The 20,725-nt window shown below is 35.5% G+C and overlaps 1 protein-coding gene across 3 annotated transcripts in view; it reads left to right on the forward strand.

Moving 5' to 3' along the window:
* Positions 1-20,725, forward strand: part of LOC148758342 (uncharacterized) — a 264,478-nt gene that overhangs the window by 66,227 nt on the left and 177,526 nt on the right. Inside the window, exon 3 of one of the 3 annotated variants that reach the window (XR_016021069.1) lies at positions 12,261-12,382. The exons of 1 other annotated variant lie outside the window; for it this stretch is intronic. The gene's annotated coding sequence lies outside the window, so the exon portion shown is untranslated. Of the gene's footprint in view, positions 1-12,260; positions 12,397-20,725 lie in introns of those variants that run through there. One more of the 3 variants, XR_016021068.1, reaches the window with a different exon arrangement.

Raw genomic sequence — 20,725 nt, forward strand, 5'->3', positions numbered from 1 at the left:
TAACATAATATTGTATATCAATTATGTTTTAATAAAAAAATTGCTCAGAGTTGAGGAATGAATGAGGGTGGGGCTGGTGGTTGTGAAAGGAAAGCCATGAACATAGCCAACTTCAAAAACAATTTGGCCAATTTCATATTGCTGGATGATCTAAATACTTGACAACATGGGTTGTAAATTTTAAGTTAATAACATTATTACATTGTAAAGTATTATAAGGTAGTATTATACAACCATTAAAAGTGATGTAACAGAAGAATATTTAATGATAATATAAAAAAGCTCACTAACTCATAAATTGAAATACTGAATATAATATTTGGTATACAAAAATCTTAAAAATATATTAAGACTATAACACATCTGCCTATGAATATATATACATGTATAAAAATATGTCAATGTTAGGTATATCATGATTATATATTCTGTTCAATACATGTGTATATGCATAAATATAACTGGAAGAATTTCTACTCATTGAGTATAAATAGGTGTTATATAAATATAAACAGGTATTATTTCTGTGTGACAGTTTATTAACATGGTTTGCAATGAATGTGAATTACTTTTATAATAATATAAAAATTAAGCATCGGAAATAAAATATAACTTGTAATATCACATAGACTTGGTTTAAATCTATGCTGTGTTATTCACTAATTTAACTTCTCTGAGTCGTACTTTATTCTCTGTGAAAGTAGAGTTACAATAGATTCTTTGTAAGACCTATAAGAAGATCGCATTGAAACGTATTAAACTTCCTTTCAAAGGAATTTTGAAAAATAATTATACTTTCAATAATTTACTGCTACAGACTAAATGTGTCACTTCCAAGTTTATATGTTGAATCCTAATCCCCAATGTGATGGTATGTAAAGGTGGGGCCTTTCAGAAGTGATTACGTCATGAGGGTGGAGCCGTCATGAATGGGGTTAGTGCCTGCAGAGATTTCCCTACCCGTTCTGTGAATTAGGAAGAGGACTCTCACTAGACACCAAATCTTCTGGCATCTTGTTCTTGGACTTCCGAGCCTCCAGAACTGTGAGAAATAAATGTTTGTTGGATAAGTCACCTGGACTAGGACAATTGCCATAGATTAAATATATATGTATATATTTATATATAGATATCTATAGATACAGACATATATACATATATACACACATACATATATATGTAACGTAAAAATATACATCTTCACTTAGATATATAAAAAGAACAATTGTGCAAAAAAAACTAGGGGAAGACAATAGAATTTTAAGTAAGCTAATAGAATTCTTGGATAAACTAGTGAGTGTAATATATAACATTAATGAGTCTGTATTGCCTTATATTTTTAGAATAAAAATAATAATTTTGTTAGGAGAAAATCTTTATTATCCATAATGTATATCCTTTGAAAATTTTCTGTATTTGTGAGTATCTCTGGAAAGTATCCTGTCATCACTGACTATGTATGCTACAGGAACCTAATGTGATCCATTGCGATGCTAAAGAGATAATTGTGTTTCCTGAATTTGGAGGGTAAAAGAACCCTAACAGGTTAACATAAAAAATGCAAAGGCCAGTTATAAATTGGACCCACAAAAATGAAAAGTGATTTTCTTATACGATTTTATATAAAGCAGAGTCAGGTGATTCAGTTATTATTTTAAGGTTAGGCTAGAAAATAAAATAACTTTTCTTCTAATGATTAAGTTTGTGTAGGTTTTGTAATAAAATGTATCCCTTCTTTAAAAATAATAGCAAAAAGGAATAAAGTTTTTCTACAACTAAGACTAATACAAAATTGCAACTCAGATGAAATTTCTTCCTCCTGGAACCCTCTAGCATAAATCCAGGTTCATACATTTCAGCTTTTTCTTTGGGTGTTCTATAAAAACAGTAATCTAAGTTAAATTTAGTATGTCTATTTATTCATGCAATAAAGCTCTGCATACCACATATGTGTATTAATGATCTCTTATTATAATATTTATCACTGTTAAACAATTATGACATCAGGACACACAGAAGAAAACATTGGCTGAAAACATTGGCAAAGGTAGTTGGTCCCTACCTTTAAAGTAGTTGTAGACTGTGATAACGTGGATGAGAATAGTCACATAAAAGAGTATTCGGGCAAGTAACTAATACTAACATTCAATACAATTTTGGAATTACAGATGCTCCTCGATGGGTTTAAGTGGAAAATATCGTAAGTTGAAAATGCATTTAAACAACCAAACATCATAGTTTAGCCTAGCCTACCTTAGATGTGCTCAGAACATTTACATTAGCATATAGTTGGGCAAAAGCATCTAACATAAAGCCTATTTTACAATAAAGTGTTGCTTATCTCATGTAAAAAAAAGAAACTTAATAATCTGGGGTATTGCTGCATTTTGGAAGAAATCAGGAAAATAGTTATAGATACCAATGTAAATAAATTTGGAAAAAATGTTGATATACTCTCCCGTGTTCCTGGAGAGAAATTCAAGGAAAACATGGGACTTCGGTGATAGTTTGAATATGTAGTAGAAGGAAATAAATCAGGAAGAGCTGAGGGGTAGATATCAGATAGATTTCCAGCAGTGCACTGATGAGTTTCATCCATTGATACTATAATTAGATTATATATCAACTATCAAACTGCAGTTATATGATAAAGTCATTAGTAACCAACAATTGAGAGTCTCATTATTGGACTTGGTAAGACAACAGGAAGCAATCTGGACAAAATATGTAGTATTCAAAAGCACAGTCTGTGATGTCAGACAATTGCAGTGTTGGCTTGGCCACTTACCACAACTTAATCTCTCAACCTACATTTTTTATTTGCAAACAGAGATGGTAAATAGTCTTTACAAACCCTCTCTGTCATACTAGCAGTAATGGTCTATGGTTTGGATTGGCCATCAAGCTCGTGGGACACAGTCTCTTTTATCCAGCACCAAACTTTTTAGCTTTAATGAAGGACAGGAAGGAAATAGCACAGCACACACAGCAACATCATAGCAGAGGCTATGTAGTCTCCATGATGAGTTGACATGCACTGCTTTAGATGTCCCAGGCCGTCATACTTGAGAAAGTGTGATCATAAGGTGCTGGACAACCCAGGCTTAGAGAAGTAGTCAGTGCTGAGATCCCTTTAGCTGTTTAATTAGACACAGAGTCACTTCAGGTGCTCATAATTACCCCCCAAATTCAGAAAAGTTGCTTCTTATCAATATAGATAATTTATCACTTACTGTGGACAATAAAGCAAATGTTTGGTCCAATACATAGTTCTTGGCTGGATTATCATTTATCTTCTATCTGGTATCCTATTTTTCTATAAATTTTGTGAAATATATTGCTAGGAGAGTTGACCAAGGGTCAAATCCTCTGGCATTCCTAAAACTAGAGAAGAAAAAAAAAAGCACAGATATAGCTATTAATTTTTCCCTTGCAGTGTCTACCTCACAGGATTTTATGAGGATTGAATGCAATACTATAATTACAATGCTTAGCACAGTGAGTGGCACACACTGCTTTGTAAATAGTAGTTAAAATGATCCTTTATTAATAAGGTTCAATATATAAGTTTGATATTTGCTTTTGAGGGTTTTTTTTCACCAAATTCTATTTGGGGCATGATATCAGTAACTGTAATCACTGCCTCACTACTACTACTGTGTTTCCCCCCAAATAAGACCTAGTCAGACAATCAGCTCTAATGCCTCTTTTGGAGCCAAAATTAATATAAGACCCAGTCTTATTTTGCTATAGGACCCGGTATAATATAATATGATAAATGTAATAATATAATATAATAATATAATATAATATAATATAATAATATAATATAATATAATATAATATAATATATAATACCAGGTCTTACATTAATTTTTGCTCCAAAAGACGCATTAGAGGTGATTGTCCGGCTAGGTCTTATTTTCAGGGAAACACGGCACTACTACTATTACTACTACTACTAATGAACACACACACTTTTATATTTCTCCTTAGTATCACATTTGGTAGCAAGTTTTACATTGCTTTTTAATTAGGAACTAAAGATACTTAATTTTTCTTTTGCTAATATTTTTGTCACTAAATGAACACTTAGAAATATATTTATGTAGCTACTATGGAGAAATAATTTAGTTATGATACCAAAACTTTACAGCAATTTTTTTTTAAATTAAAGTTTATTGGGGTGACAATGGTTAGTAAAGTTACTAAGTTTCAGGTGTGCAATTCTGTATTACATCATCTATGTATCACATTGTGTGTTCACCACCCAGAGTCAGTTCTCCTTCCATCACCATATATTTGATCCCTTTTACCCTCATCTACCACCCCCCTCCTCCTTTACCCTCTGGTATCCACTATACTATTGTCTGTGTCTATGAATTTTTGTTTCTTTATTTGTTTGTCTTGTTCCTTTACATCATTGGTTTTAATTCTTAATCTTCACTCAGGCAAAGTTGCTAAAGATCTTTTTCCGTATCTTCAACTAATTACTGGAATAATTGTCAAATTCTAGTGAAGTTTACAAATGGAAATTGATGTTCCATAGGATTCATTTCTATGCACACTTATCCTTTAGTGTTATTGCTCTAGAAGCAAAGCAGACGGGGAGGTTACAGCATTTTGCATTATTAGCCTTCAGAGGACCATAGAAGTAGAGCGAGGAAGGAAAGCAAATAAAGTTGCTCTGTCTGCTTTTATCAGAGCTGCTTTTCTCCCATGATTTCCTGAAATCTATAAAATAGAGAAATATCATCCTTTTGAGAATCTGCATGTCCTCTGACTCTAGGCTCTCTTATTTTTCAGATTTTAAAGCCTCTTGGAGAAAGTTGTCAGGAAAAATTTATTTTTAATTATGACATAGTTTCTTGTCTCCTGTTTCTTCCATTTCTCTTCTCTCGGTTGTTCTTGTTTCCAATTTAGTCGGATAATATTACAATATTACAACTTACTTCAACCAACCAGCTCAATTGAAAAACTCATATGAGAAAGTTATAAATAAAGTTTTTAAAAAGTGCAAAACAACAATAACCAACCAAAATCAACCAAAATTGGACCAATTCTTATTTTATATTCTATTAATTTCTAGGTGTGTTTTCCTTTAGAAAGGATGCTTCTTCCCCTCTGAGGAGAAACTCTTCTCTACGGTACATTTTTTTGGTAAATAATCTATGAATTTCTAAAGGAGCGTAGAATGAACGTTTTTAATGTACAGGCAAAAACTGCCTTTAAAATGAAGTGATTCTGTACTTAAATAATGTGACTGTTTATTTCCCAACAAGAGTTAGGACTTTGGGGCTCTCAGTAACAGATAATGCATTATTTTCCCAGTGAACTCATGAGTTCATCAGGACCCAATCATATCCTAGCACTTGCGAACTTAGTAGTAACATATGCTGAAGCCCTACCATTTCAGACTGATGAAAAGTGGAGAAAGTAATAATCCAGTTTGTTGGGGCCAGGGATATGACAGCTACAGAGCTGGATCTTGTGGTAAATAATTATCTGCGTATCATCTGAATGGCTTAGAGAGAACAGTCATGGATATGGTGATTGTGGATAGATGATAGAGCCCTATGCTTCACTTGGGTTCAGCAACATGAGAAGTCTAGCTGGCACAATTTGAAATTTGGTGGCATCCTGGTCCAGTGATCTGCCCACCATGAAAGAATTCTGGTCAGTGATTGGGATTGGGATGGGAGTGTACAAGTTGTGCTGTTTAGCATCTGAAGGTGATAAAAAGAGTTAGGGCAAGACAGGACATCAGAAACCAACAGGGAAGGTGTGATTCAGGGAGAGATGTTCCTTCCCTATTTGAGACCTGGTACTGAAACGTGAGATGGAGTGGGTATCACAGGTTTCTATGTATTAGCTCATTCTTACTGAGAAATTGGTATAGACGGTGACTACGAGTATACAGAGCTCAACATCATATACTGTGTGTACGGTTGAGAGACCAGTTATAATCCCTAAAACAAAGTAGGGAGAGGAGACTAGAGGCAAGCCCACTTAGCATTTCCTTAGGGACCCTTGGAACATAGTAGCAAAATGAGTAATTTTAGGACCAGATCAGCTAAAATATATAAGCACCTATTTCCTGACTCTTCCAATAGCTTGATTTAATGAACTTATTTCAGAATTTGAAATATAGCCAATAATTGTGGTAACTTATTGCTGCCCAGTGTTTATTTCCCAAGCAACAGAGACTTTGCTGCATGATATGAGCCCTGAAGTAGTTTTTTTCCTACTTGACACTAATTTTTAAAACTCTTCTCTCATTTCTCTCATATACAAAGAAAGAATCCTAAGACTCTCACTGCGAGACTATAGGGATGCTTGGTCTGACATGTCTGAATGCTAAAAGGATGATATTATGGATGTTCTTCTGACCCTGAGAAGATAGAACATGCTACCTAATTGAGATTACGAGTTTATGGCCTTGTAACTTGCTCCTCAAAATGGTAGAGACACCAGTTTTTAAAAATAAAAGTGTAGACAGATTAGATTTTAGAATCAATGGTAAGGATTTATAGTGTATTACACTATATTTTCTCAACATGAGTTAGTTCATTGAACGGAAAGTATCTCCAGTTTCAGGTTATTCCTCCATTCAACCATTTTTTTTTCCTATGTTAGAAAACTTGTAGTGCATGTGAAATACTCTTTAAAATTGTATGTCACACTTCCCAAACTCTGGTGTCACAATCACCTGCAATACCTTGGTTCGACCTGAGACCTACTTTACTACCTCACTGAAAGTTCAGGAATCAACTAGTTGTGGATCCATTGCTTACCCTGGCACTTCTTCACACTATCATTGAAGAAGTTTATTCAATATTCAGCAAACATTTTTTGATTGCCCACTGTGTGCTGGAGAATTTGTGGGCACCCGTGATCCATGGTGAACAAGACATATCTCTGTTTTCAAGAAGCATATCACACACATAAGCTAGAGCTCTAAATCACATCATGATGTGAAACATATTGCATAGATAAATACAAAGTGCAATAAGGGCAAAAAAAAAACAAAAAACACACAACAAAAACACACACACACACACAAAAACAACACTTTCCTTGGGGGAGAAGAGGAGAGTGCACCATTTCACAGAATATGGGGCATGTGAGCTTGGTTGAAGCGGATTTCCAGGGAAGTAGACATACCGTAGAAAGAGAAAAATAAATGTCCCCATATGTTCAAAGAGAATGCAAATTTCTTGGGGCTGGAGCCTACCCTGTATAAGCTGAAATCTAGAGGCTTCATTGAGAAGGGCTCTGTGAATTACAATAAGGAAACTCCTAGTCTATAGGTGATGAGAAACATTAAAAGATTGAAAAGTTGTGATGGAGGTTTGTAGCTGTTTAAGTATTGAAATGAAAGTAATCTCTTAAAAGGAAGGTTGTGCCTTAATATCGTCACTGCATCGAAACAGCAAAATAACTGATTATTATGAATAAATATACAGTATAAAATAATCAGCTTTGATTTTTAAAAAATTGAGTTGACTGGATTACTGCTGTCCAGGACACACAAAGATTCCAATTCCAATTTTTTTTGCCTTTTTACAGGCAATGTTCCAAATGACACAAATTCTGTGTTTTTATGTAAAGAAAAAAAGCAGTTCCTAAGTTTATAAACATCTAAAATAATTTTTTTTTTTAAATTCTCCTCTTTTTATTGGAACTTTTTGCTTTTATGTATGTAGAATTTGTAAATGCAACTCAGCTGTGTCACCCATAAGAGCTGTCACACACCACACCAAAGTAGCCTATCATCATGTTTGTCCTTCATCAGCTCAGAGAGTTCTTATTCAACCCTCAGGGACGGAGGGGAAATGAGAAAAGCCTAAGGACAGGCCAAGGAGATTCACTGACTATTTATAGAATAACCTTATGTTAGAGAGAATCAGCTTTTCAAAGAGAGGGAACTAAAGCTTTCTGTGTGTGTTCAGTAGAAACAGCAGCATTGTGAAATGGAAAGAAACAACTCCTAAATCAAAGGACCACTTTGTAATTCTAAAAGAATGCGAGGAATAGATGTAATATTACAATGAGCTAAAGTGAAATGATTCTGAGTGTCACCTATTCTTTTATTGTTCTCTTGGGATGTTGTAGCTTAAGAATATGTTTTTAGGCAAGTTCTGCTCTGTTCCCAAGACCTGCCAAAAATAGCAAAATATTACAAAGTTAGTATCCCTTTTACACCTTGAATATTAGCTGTATACTCCTGTTGAATTTTTTTTGTGAGTATAAAAATTGATAAATGTTATCACAGAGTGTCTTTAAAAAGATTATTACATTTAAATCATGTTTTTAAAAAAATGTTTTAAATTCCACTCTTGTGAATGAATCATAAATCCTGCCCAATTTAAACATTAGAAATGTGAAAAATACCTTGTTCCTTTTTTTGTTTGGAACCAATTTCATGGAGCTGCAGTTTTTGCAACACTTTTATTATATAACTGGGCCCAGAAGATCCCATCCCCCGTCTGTTCACTATAATGTTTTCTTTCCTTTTATTCCAGAAGATGCCAAGACAGCCTCCTGGTGGGTTACCTTGGCAACCTCATGTGTCATGTTTTAGAATGTCCCAGGGCTGCAGTTTTATTTCCATTAGCATGTACTTCAGTCAGCTAACTGTAAATTTAGAAGGCCTGTTGAAGAATAAACCATTATTTTTCCTTGCAGAATGAAAAACAGATAATTAGGATTACTGCTCAGTAAAACTCACTTATATTTAATACTGTGTATAGGAAAACTTGGATTACTGCTACCTAAAGGCATGGTATTTTTCACATGATACTTCATAAACTGATGCTATAATGCCACATAATATAATGCCCAGTGTGACTGCATGATCTCATCTTTGAAAAGTACGTCCCTTTACAATCTTCAGTGAAAACCATACAAGGCTTTTATCACAGAGCTTTTGACATGCCAATCAGTGTAAGACTGCAGTGACTCAAGATAATTACATCAAGCTACAAATTTCAAACAGCCTCCAATGAAACAAATATTGAAAATATATCATTTTAGTATTTCTCACCTGAAAAGTCATATCTCTTTGGCTACCTCTTTTAAATGTTATTGACATAATTCCTCTTTTTATAAGCTTAATATAATTTCCACATTGTGGAAAATAGCTTACAATTTGTATTAATTTCATAGACAGACTTTTGCAGTTTTATAAAAAGCGAGAGATATAGAAGCCTGAAATTTCAGTCAAGTTGCATATAGAGTTAACAGCAAATTGAAATGAAAAGTAATTCTCTTTGAACCTCTAGAATTTATGAAGTATCAGAGTGAGAGCGATACATCAGTGTTTCACTTCGGGAAGAAAACTAGGCAGGCATGCTCCACAGTCTGCAAGATAGTTTTTTGCTTCTTGGTATAGAGTTTAGGCTTTCTATGATCACTGACAACATTCTAGGAGGATATTCTGCTATGGAATAGTGACATTTTTCTGTTTGACCCAGATTCAATATTGCCTTGAAATTGATAACCTTTTCTTTCTAAGAAAGGGTCTCTGAAGAGCTTTTCCTGAGAAATTTTGAGTATGACCGTAAATTGAGCTATATTTCCTCTTTTCATTCCTTAGAGGCACAGGATGTACATGCTTCAATATGTGCAGGGTAATTCAGTTGCCACTTTCTTTTACAGTGTTTCCTTCTAGGCTCGAATATCCTTAATGTCATATTTAACTTAGAATTTGATGAAAGTGATGGAAATAGATGATCATTGTTCACAAATTTTCTATTTTCCAAAATTCTCATCCTACTAAGAGTATTAGGAGAATCTCCCCAAATGGTACACTCATTAAAGATGTCTGTGTCTGAATATAATGTGGTGTGTGTGTGTATTTGTGTGTGCAAGTCCGTGTGTATGTGAATATCCTTAAAGCAATATGGTTCCTTTAGACATGATTTTATAATGGGTAATTCAACAGGGGCCTGGAGTAAGACATGACTTTTCTTTTTTAACTCCAAAGAGGATTAAAACTACCTTGATATCTTACTTATTGGTTTAAAAATCCTTTGAAGTAGATAATAAGGGGACAGAAGGACTGGAGCATAGATGAAATTTGGCAGCATCATTCAACTTGTTTACGGTAGATAAACTATCAAAATCCCAATTTGCCTAACCCACGTCTTGTTCTTAAAACACTATTAAAGTCTTCTTTAAACTTTAGCTCTTCATGACACCAATGATTTCTTCTTCCTTTTTTTTTAAGTTAGTAGTTTTAATGCTTGCATATCAAAGGCTAATTTGATACAACCATAGTAAGATTTCTCTGATAACCATAGTAAGGTTAGCTAGCGTTGAATGACTGGTAGGCTAGAGTATCTCTGGTTCTGAGCAGCCATAACTGAGAGCATTGAGCAGATCTTCTTGTCAGATATGATTGTTCATTTAAAACAGTTTTAGAGGAACTTAGATGCAGATGGATGAATTAATTAAACTCACTTTTCCCAGTACCTGGCGTATTGTCAGTCACCATTGTTCCATACAAAGCTCCTCTCGGTTTCATTCTTTCTTTTATTTTTTACAACTTTATTGTGGTATAATTCGCCTAACACAAACTGTACATATTTAAAGTGTATGGTTTGATGAGTTTGACTTATGAATACTTCCCTATGGAACCATCAAGATAATGAACATATCCATCCGCCCAAGTTTCCTTGTGCCTCTTGATAATCTCTCCTTCCCTATCTATACCGCAGATTTGTGTTCTATCACTATAGATTAGTTTGCAATTTCTAGGATTTTCTATAAACTGAATTATATAGTATACATTAAGTATTGTCTTTCTTTCATGCAGCATAATTATTTTGAAATTCATCCATGTTGTAGCATGTATCAACAGCTCCTTTTATTGGTGAGTAGTAGTCCACTGTGTAGAATTTGTTTCAATACATCTGTTAATGGACATTTAGGTCATTTCCAGTTTTGTCTATTATAAACAAAGTTATTACGAGCAATCATGTATGTCTTTGTGTGGACATATCATTCATTTCTCTCGTGTAACTACCTAGGTGAAGAATCCCTGAGTCATATAGTAGGTGAATGTTTACTTTTTAAAGAAAGTGTCAAACTGTTTTACAAAATAGATGTGCCGTTTTACAATCTCATTAGTTTTGTGCAAGAGTCTTACATTCTCACCAATACTTGTCCCTTGTCAGTCTTTTAATTGCCACTCTTCTAATACATGTTTAGTAATTTCCATTGTGGTTTTAATTGCATTTCCCTAATGACTAATGATGTTGAATGTCTTTCCATGTGCTTACTTGCCATATCATTGAGTTTTAACGGTTCTTTATATATTCTAGATACAAATGCTTTATTAGATATACATTTTTCAAATATTTTCTCCCATCTGGTGTATGCCTTTTCACTGATGGTACAGTGTCTTAAAAAGTAAAATTTCCTAATTTCATGAAGTCCAATTTATCTTTTTTCTTTTGTGGATTATGCTTTTGGTGTTATACTTAAGAAATCTTTGATTAACTATGGTCACAGAGGTTTTCTACTGTTTTATTCTAGATATTTTATAGTTTTACATTTTACATTTAGTTTTGTGATCTATTTTGAATTAATTTTTATATTTGATACTTAGGTATTATTTAAATGTCTAACCACTATGCTGTATACCCGAAACTAATATAAAATATTGAATGTCAACTGTAATTGAAATAAACAAACAAACAAACAAACAAACAATTCAATGAAAGGGCTACTTAAAAAATCTAGTAGATTCAAATTAATAAAGTGAAAATTTCTATATCCTTAAGATTATCTTGGGTACACTTGATGAGGTAGTTTTCAGGTCCATCAACAGGAGAGACTTTCCATGTATCTTCTTTTACTCTTGAAAGTATGGGTTGTGATGAGACAACTGATATTCCACAGTTACCCAAAGCTACGGAGTACATTGGCTCTAGTCTGAAGCTTGAATTCACGTTGATCAATTTCTGGGTCTTCAAGTCTCAACAAGGAATAGAGAGTTTTTTTATTAAGTGTGTTGAGACTAATGTGTGTTTTGGAGAGTCCGTAAACAACTGCCACGCGTCAGCCAGGTCAATGAAGTAGAGAAAAGCATACCAGTTATACAAGTCAATTTGGAAGTAAGGAAAGTAGATTCAAACACAAGTGTGAGTCCTTGCTTTGTTTTCCGACTGTCGTTGGGGAGGAATTAACAGTTTCAGAGCTTCAGTTTGCCCTTTTCTAAAATGGAAGACTGATTTTCCCCCCACTTGTTTCAGGTACCCATGAGCAATAAATGAGATAATAGATATGAAAGTTCTCTGAAATTTAAAAAGTGCAAGACACACAAAGAATTTATGGATGGTAAAGTGATGTCACTGCGTGAGCGTGAGCGTTTTTGTGGGATATCCTTGGAGGTGAGTCAAAACCAGAGCTCTAAACAGAATCCAGTTAATGCGGATAATGCTGTAATCTTTATTGAATGCCTTTATTTTAGCTATTTAGTAACTTTGTTTCACATGGACAACGCTTTTCATTGCTACAGATCTCTTAGAAATTACATGAATACATTTAACATAATTATTTTAGTGCAGTTTTTCCTCCATGACCAGGAAACTGGCATTAGACCTTTTATCAGAAAATACATTATATGTATTTTAATTTACTATATCTCATCTTTTCATTAAATAGGTTTTGTAGCTGAAGTTAGGTCTGAAAACTTGTCAAAGACAGTGTGTTGTATTTTTTTCTCATTTTTAACAGATTTACCCTATAAATTTTTAATGCATTTTCCTATATACTATAATCCTCTTATAGTGTATCCATCCATTTTCCCTTACACAGGGCAATTAATTTTATCCCCACCCCCTGGAGTCTGTTTTTCAGTTTCCCTATTATTTAGGGGAAGGAAATAGAACATAAATGCCAGTAAAGAAATAACCATGCAATCCATTTGCTTTCAGTTTTGAAAAATATAGATAAAGTATATATGATAGCCCCAGGAAAACCCTAAGTGATTCCTTGTCATTCACTCAAAACATACTAGGAATAACTTATAATGTAAAGAAGTAGATTTTTCCAATTTACTTGTAGAATTAAGTACTCCAATGGTTTAGATCAGTCATTCTTCAGGGAAAGAGGAGATGGTTAGTCTCCAAAGAACCTTTGGTAGTATATGGAGGTATTTCACATTGTAACAACTTTTGGGTTGTTACTACTAGTATCTAGTCAGTAGAGTTCACAGATGTCAATAATCCTACAATGCACAGGAGAGTCCACACAAACCAAGAATTATCCTGCTCAAAATGTCAGTAGTGCTGAGATTGAGAAACTCTGGCTAAGATTCAATGGATGATAAAATTTTGTTATTACTTGAAAAGATTTTATTTATTGAGGGTTGTGGACGGAAAAGGAGAAATTTAATAGAGACAAATTGAAATAAGTGTAAAAGAAAGCTATGCTTTCAGCATTCATTAGTTTCACCTCTGACACTTTCAAAAGTTAGAGAAACAACCCACGTAGACTTTTAATAAACTAGATCGGAAAGCTTTTCTATCATGGGTGTTGGGGGATCACATCGATGGTTGCTTTGGCCTTTGTGTCTCACTAAGGATGGCTAGGAAGAAAAAGAAATGGAGGGGAAAAATAGAATAAGAACAAAATTCAAAAAGATAAGAGAATGAGATAAGAATACAGTGGTATCCTTCGTTATTGTTCTATGTAGTTTATTTTGGGGTGTAGGTGGGGGAGAGAGGGTCGAGGCAAAAAGCTGTTGGGAAGGATGTGAAAAGTTTGACTCAGTCAATTTTAAGTGGGAAAGTATGTGCTGGTCTCTTAACTCAGCCTTAGAAGGTATAATGGACCTTGGTTCCATGACGGGCTAGGGCTCTGGGGCATCGAGTTTGGGTGACGAGCATTGACCAGAGGCCCTTGTGGGACCCCTGCAAGGGGACGTGAATCTTGGGGCTCTGACGAGCTTGGCCAGGAAAGGTGCTGGGGCCTGCTGAGGCCAGGGCTGCGGTAGGTCCTCCATCCCGGGAAGGAATGAAGAAGCCTCGCGGAGAGGTGGAGGTGCGCAGGCTCATTGGGGCTGGAACAGGTGGCTGAGGCAGCGCAGCACCGGACCCGGCATTTGTTGGGTGGGCGAAGTGCAGGGGTCTAGAGCCAGAGGTAGGAGGCTCAACCAGAGGTGCCCTCGGAGGGAACTGCCTGTCTGAGCGCCGAGCCTGCTTGTCTCCAGGAACTAGCAAGTTTCTGCCTCCCTCTCCGTCTCAGGCTGAGTGAGTGTCATGCAGGGAATCACGTGAGGTCTCTAGTCCCACTTCCCACATAAGAACGCAGGATATGGTGAGGCCGAAAAGGAACACCAGTGGAGCCATAGATAGGGGAATCATACCACTATAGTCTTGCTGGCGGTTGGGTTGGAGACATAGGAAGCAGGAGCCACACTATCCGCAACCTGCCGTCCACTTCTCTCTGCTAACCAACCTCACTGGCTAGCTGCAATCTGCCCTTGCTAGCTCAGCCACCATCTTCTTGCTAGCCCTCATTTGCTGCTAGCGTAGCCACAGCAGTTATATTAGTGCCCAATGGCTCATTGGTTACAGCTGACGGCCAACTAGCCACAGCTGATGGCCATCCAATCACAGTTGATGGCCATTTACTACCTGAGCCAGCACCTTTTCATGTGCGGCCCAGCTCCTGGAAGCTGCACTTCTGGCTCTGTCCCCACAGTGAGTATCTCTGTCTCACACGTCCTTTCCTAGGGTTCTGCAGGGAGCGCCAGGGTGCACCTGGGGCACAGGGCAAACCCCACTTGTGCCAGAGCAGGCTGGTGCAGGATGGGAGAGGGCAACCGCACCCCTGCGCCCTGCAGGACCTCAGCTCTCTGCCTGTTTCTAAGGCAAGAATCCACAGTCAGCACTGTTGCTTGCAAGTTTTTTTTGCTTAGTTAGACATCACCCCGAGAACTGGAAGTTCCAAAATAGTTCCCTCTCCACTTATTTTTTAGGGGTGGGTGTGTGAAGTGGGCTGTGGGGAAAATGGGGAGATTTGACCCCATAGAAACAGTAAATATTTTAAATTAGCGGGTCCATGGTATAATTTCATCCTTCCAAGCTGTCCTCTTTTATCATGTTGAATAAATATGAACTGAAGTTAGACTTAGTGAAAAATCGAAGTCCATTGAGAGTAAAACGTAGGTTCTCATGAGACAAGCAGACTTAGTTAATGGAATCATTCAATTCAGCTGAAACAGGGCTGGTTAACAAAAATGGTAGGATAAGTCTTTTCAAAAATTTAAAAATAAGTTTTCATTATCTCTTTCTTGCCTAACATCTAGAGATAACATTGATTTTTAATACGAAAAGATAGTTAAGGTTAAGTTTGCTAATTGTGTTAAAATCCTGTCCCTGTGCATATCTTACAAAAAAAAAACACACACACACACACAAAAACACTCTCAAACAGTTCTGTGAATGTAACGTATTTGTAAGGAGATCCTTTTGGGGGGGACGGGGGGTGGTTGTGAAGGGAGAGAAGGATGCTTTTCTGTAATATAAAACAAATTTAATGCCTAACTTGTAAACTAAACTACTTTAATACAACTTCAGTTTTATGTAAGCTAGAGTAAAAGGAATCTGAAGATTTTTGTTGGAGCTTTGCTCACTAATTGTGTGGTCTAAAACAAGTCACTTAACACTTGGAGATCAATTTCATCAACCTTAAATGATAGTCAATGGTTTGATTAGTGGGAATACACTATTAATATATAGCTATTTTTCACACTGTATCTGCTTTCCCACCCCAATGGCTTGAGGTAGACCAGGTGGAGATGGGGTAAGGTATTTCTTAGGTGATTCTGATCATGTTTTACTCTTTCCTCCTTATCAGGAAATCCTTGAATCCTTCTAGATTAGAGGCTGGGTAAGTTATCTAACTTTATACATTACTGAATATTTGATTTTTCTGCCGACATTTTTTCTTCAGTCATATTTTTTTCTTCTGAAGCACAAATGTAGTAAAATATAGTTTTAAACAGGATGGGGTGGTGAATACGTTACCTTGAGTTGTATTTGAAATGTTGTTTAGGTGAAATATTTTTGTGTCGAAACATGAGTATGGCATGCCACACGTTAAATTCAGTGTGTGTGTGTGTGTGTGTGTGTGTGTGTGTGTGTGTGTGTGTGCCCAGACTTTTAAGAATGAATACTTTTAAAGTCTTATTGGGCTACAGAAAAATAACATTATAAGCCTTTAATTTCTAATCTGGTTTGCCTGTGTCTCAGTCAATCTGGCTAAGTTCCTCCATTTAAATTGGCTCATTCTGAGCCCCTTCTTAGCATTATGACGTGCCTTGTTTTCCCTGATTTCACTGGAATTTCCTGGAATCTTTGGTATCTGTGATGAATTTTTATTATTTTGTTGAGTACTTCAGATAACTTATAACCATGGCCTACTATTGATAAAATATCTCACATTTTATTTATATGGATTGCTATAGTGTATATGTATATACATCTATGTAAATATATATGAAAGTGAGCAAAATATTAAATTTTCTCTGATTAGATTATGAATATTTCTGTCCATGAGATTTTGAAAGATTGGAGATTTGCTACCCCTTTTTCTGGTGGAGATTAATAATTTGAGTCAAAACTTCTCAGCCCTTGATGAGGTGATATTTGGGATTGCTTAGGTTGGATGGATAGTCTGTGCAGATTTGATTCTATAAACCTATTCATCAGCTAGTTCCAAGGTTACAGTTGGGACAATTCTCCTTTCTCTTTAACCTCTTTCTACGATATCATAACAGGGTGTTAAAATTGGAGAATTTGAACTACGGAATGCAGGAACTGTGCGAATTTTGTTGGGCACATCCCCAGTCATCTCTACACCACCTGCATGGAACTTGGAAGGGAGATAGTAAAAATCTCGTTTCATTTCTGAGCTTATCCATTACTATGAGGACATATCAGGGGTAGCTAGAGCTTTGATGATGATGGTGAAATCTGGAGAAAGCTTGTTCAGGCCAAATCCCTTTCCCATGGAGGAATGGAAGAGGATGCTTTATGAAGGGGGGTTGTTTTCCCCTCTGCTGAAATCAAGTGGAGAAGCTTCAAAGTGTCCATTCATAGTGTCTGATAATGTTTCTTGGTGTTTTGGACATTACTAATTATGCCTGGAAAGATGAGACACTGAGATGCCCCTGCCTGAGCACAGAGAGCTAGAAAGCTGCGTTGGGAGGAAACTTCAGTGACATCTGTGCTAGGCAAGGATGTGTATGTTTTACTAATTCTTGGGAAGGAGTGGACCTAAAGCCACTTTGAAAGTTTCTCTACCCCAGGGGACCAAAGGTTGACCTGTGGAAACTTAGGGAAGTGAGTGGAAGCCACTAGCAGAGAGAAGACGGTTCCATGTCAGAGGAAGTCCATTATTCATAGTGGATGAACTGTTGAGAAATTGGCAAATGTGCTCCTTCTCCCTTCAATCAGGAGTTGTCCTGTCACCCAGAGGACTCTGACTCCATATGATAATGGCACCTGCCTCCTTCCCCCTGCCACCATCTGACCTGTATTGAGTCACACAATCTAGTAAAGGGGCAGGGGGGAGGAGAAAAAGGCCCTAATCCCATGACCACTACAGGTTTCTTAGCCTGATACGGGCTCAAGGTGGGAAAAGCAGATGTTTTACCTCTCTGGGAATTTAGAGGTTTTGACTTTTGCATGAAGTGGGCATTAGTGAAATAAAATTCTCCTTTTGCTTAAAGGGAATTAGAAAGCTGTGGATGCTGCCTGAGGTTTTATCTAGGGGCAGGGAAAGAACTAGCCCCTAGAAGAAGGTTGAAAGACAGTGGGAGAAAGTTCTTTATGCACACTAAGGTCTCAAACTTCTTTAATGAACTGGTATTCTGTAATAATTCCTTTGACTTTGGCTCTGCTGGAGGATATTGGCCATTGTACTTAATCTGTCCAAAACTTTGGTTTCTATATCAGGACACAAGCAGAATATCAGTACCTAACTTAAATCTTTTTGTGAAAATTAGCTGTTATTACCATAGTGCCTGACACATGTAAGCAAATATTACATATTAATGTCATTGATTTTCACACAAATGTCATAGCTCCTAGTTGAGTATTCGGCTCAATTAGGTACAAATTTGTCTTCTGTTAAGTTGGATTATCAGAATGACTTTTGTAAGGCAATAGAAACCAAGAGGTTTCTGAGCTTGGGCTAGAAAAAAGTGGTGAGCAAAAGCATAAACTTGTTTGATTATTTGATTCTGGCTGTGGCTTCTAGATGTGAAGAAGGACACTGCAACTTCCCTAACCAGCCTTTTCTGACTCCTTCTGTAGTAAACACAGTAAAACAGCTTCTTAAAGATACAACTAAGTATGTCGTTATGGAAACTGGGGCACAAATCAGAGACTCTAGTGGCTATTTTTATAAAATAGTTTTAGAAAAAAAAAGATTCTGCTAATGACGTTCAAATGGAGTTCAGTTGTTGAAGGCAAAGCAGATACTTCTAGCTCAGATTATATAGAAGTTCAAATCGAAATGCCAGTGAATGAGTTTCAAACAATCCAATATCAAAGTCACACATGACTGGGTAATATGTAAACATTTGAAAGCTCAGAACCACTACTTTGACGTTAAATAGCAGGAAGGTTCAGCTCAAATAGTGACCATCTATGAAGTAATATAGTTTTTGCTTTCCTTGGCTTTAACTTTAGTCTGGTGAGGAAAATAAATCAATATATTATGATATGAAACACAGATACTAAATTTCAGAAGAGTAATATGTGTTTAGGAAGGCACTGAAAATGTGTAGATGGTCTTCAATAGCTTCATAAACATAAATACTTGGTTCTAGCATTTCTATTAACTTTTAGTGAAACTACATAAGCACATATCTGCATACCAGGAAAAAAACCCTCAGTTAATAAAATACCCAAAGGAGAAGACATTCAGCTTACTGAAAAATACCTCGCTATGACTTGTTTAACCACACAAATTGAAGTATAATAAAAAAATAAAATGTTGAATATTCATGGTGCATTTTTTCTGTTCTCTCAAAGAAGAAAAACTTACCTAGCACTTTTATCTTTTTGTCTCTAGTCTCTTCCAAATATGGTTGGTTTTGAGAACACTTATTCCTCTATAAATATTTAATCACTAGGATCTGACAAAATAACTGTGCAACTCCTTGCTCATTTTCCCTCCAGAGCTTCTTAGCTCTTAAATTGCAGAGATAAAAACATTTCAAGGGTGGGAGGCAAAGGATCAGTACAAATCCATCAGAACTTGGAAGAATCTTTTTATATTTTCAACTAAGTTTTTATATTGGGATATACAGTATCATTATCTTTTCATAATATAAACTATGTGTTTGCAAGAAAATAAACAAAGTCTTGAAGAGTAGCAAATAATATAATTTTAGTGAAAATGCTGTCATAAATATATACAGTTCTATAATTTTAACAACGTATTTTTTTCCTCTACCCATCTTGTTTTCTGGAAGCAAGTATTCTAAACAAGCTTGAAATACAATTCTGAGTTGAAAGTACACCATAAGGATATAGCCCTGCTTCCTCGTTTTATGGCTGAATCTTAAGGGAAGGTATTAGATCAACTTAATAGGGCCAGGACTGGAAGCTAAAACCTAAAGTATACATCTTTATTCTCCACGATAAAAAGCAGCCCAGGAAAGTTAACCTGTGACAGTGTCTTGTTTTCGTTTTATTTAAAAGGTTGATTTTGGTAAATTTTACATAAGTGGGTTGGTAGAATAGCTTAACTTGATATAATGTCAGTCTTATTTAATGAGGGAATAGGAAATGATATCATAAAATCATTTATGTAAGTTATCTTCCTAGTTTATTTAGAGCTATAAACTCTAGTTCAAAAATGTGAGAGAGAACATTTAAAAGTTATGTGGAAAATAAAAAAGCCATAGGATCTATTAATAGTCATTAGTAAGGCAGTATATGCCAGTAATCTTTAGTATATGGCAGTCTATTTTAAAACTCTCAATTTTTTTCAACATTTCCTGGAGTCTAACTTTTGTGGAATAGTGAAAAATAATAATTTTTAAGGAATTTGAACCAGCATTTTAATTTTTAATATTTTTCATTTTATAACTTTTAATTTCAAGGCTTGACATATTAAGTATTGTATTATGTACTGGTGTATGTGTTTTACTTGAATGTTCCAATTCTGGTAAAGTCAAGTAGTTCTGATTTACATGGTATTTTGTCAAATTTATTAACTACTTGGCATACCATTTTTCATAAAAAATAGCTTTATAGGAGTTTATTGGATTAAATATTAAAAATCTAGTTTATTCTTTGTAATCTCTGCAATACTATATGTGCATAGAAATTTACTTGTTCAGCCCGTCAGAATTTTTATAGATGGAAAAGGGATTGTTTATTTAATAAATGGTAATGTCAAAATTGGCAATCCATTCAAAAGCAATTGTACAGATTGTGGATTAATGAAAATATATATAATAAGAAATATTTTATAAGTCAGGCAGAGAAAGACAAATACTATATGATTTCACTTATATGTGGACTCTTGAGAACAAAATTAATGAACAAACAAAACAGAAACAGACTCAGAGAACAAAACAGATACAGAGAACAAACTGATGGCTGCCAGATCGGTGGGGAGTTGGGATCTGGTTGGAAAGGTGAAGGAATTAAGACATACAAATTGGTAGTTGCAAAAAAGTCATGGGGAT

Source organism: Rhinolophus sinicus, chromosome 4, assembly GCF_057876585.1.
Source record: "Rhinolophus sinicus isolate RSI-liver-muscle chromosome 4, RSI-T2T, whole genome shotgun sequence".
NCBI lineage: Eukaryota > Metazoa > Chordata > Mammalia > Chiroptera > Rhinolophidae > Rhinolophus > Rhinolophus sinicus.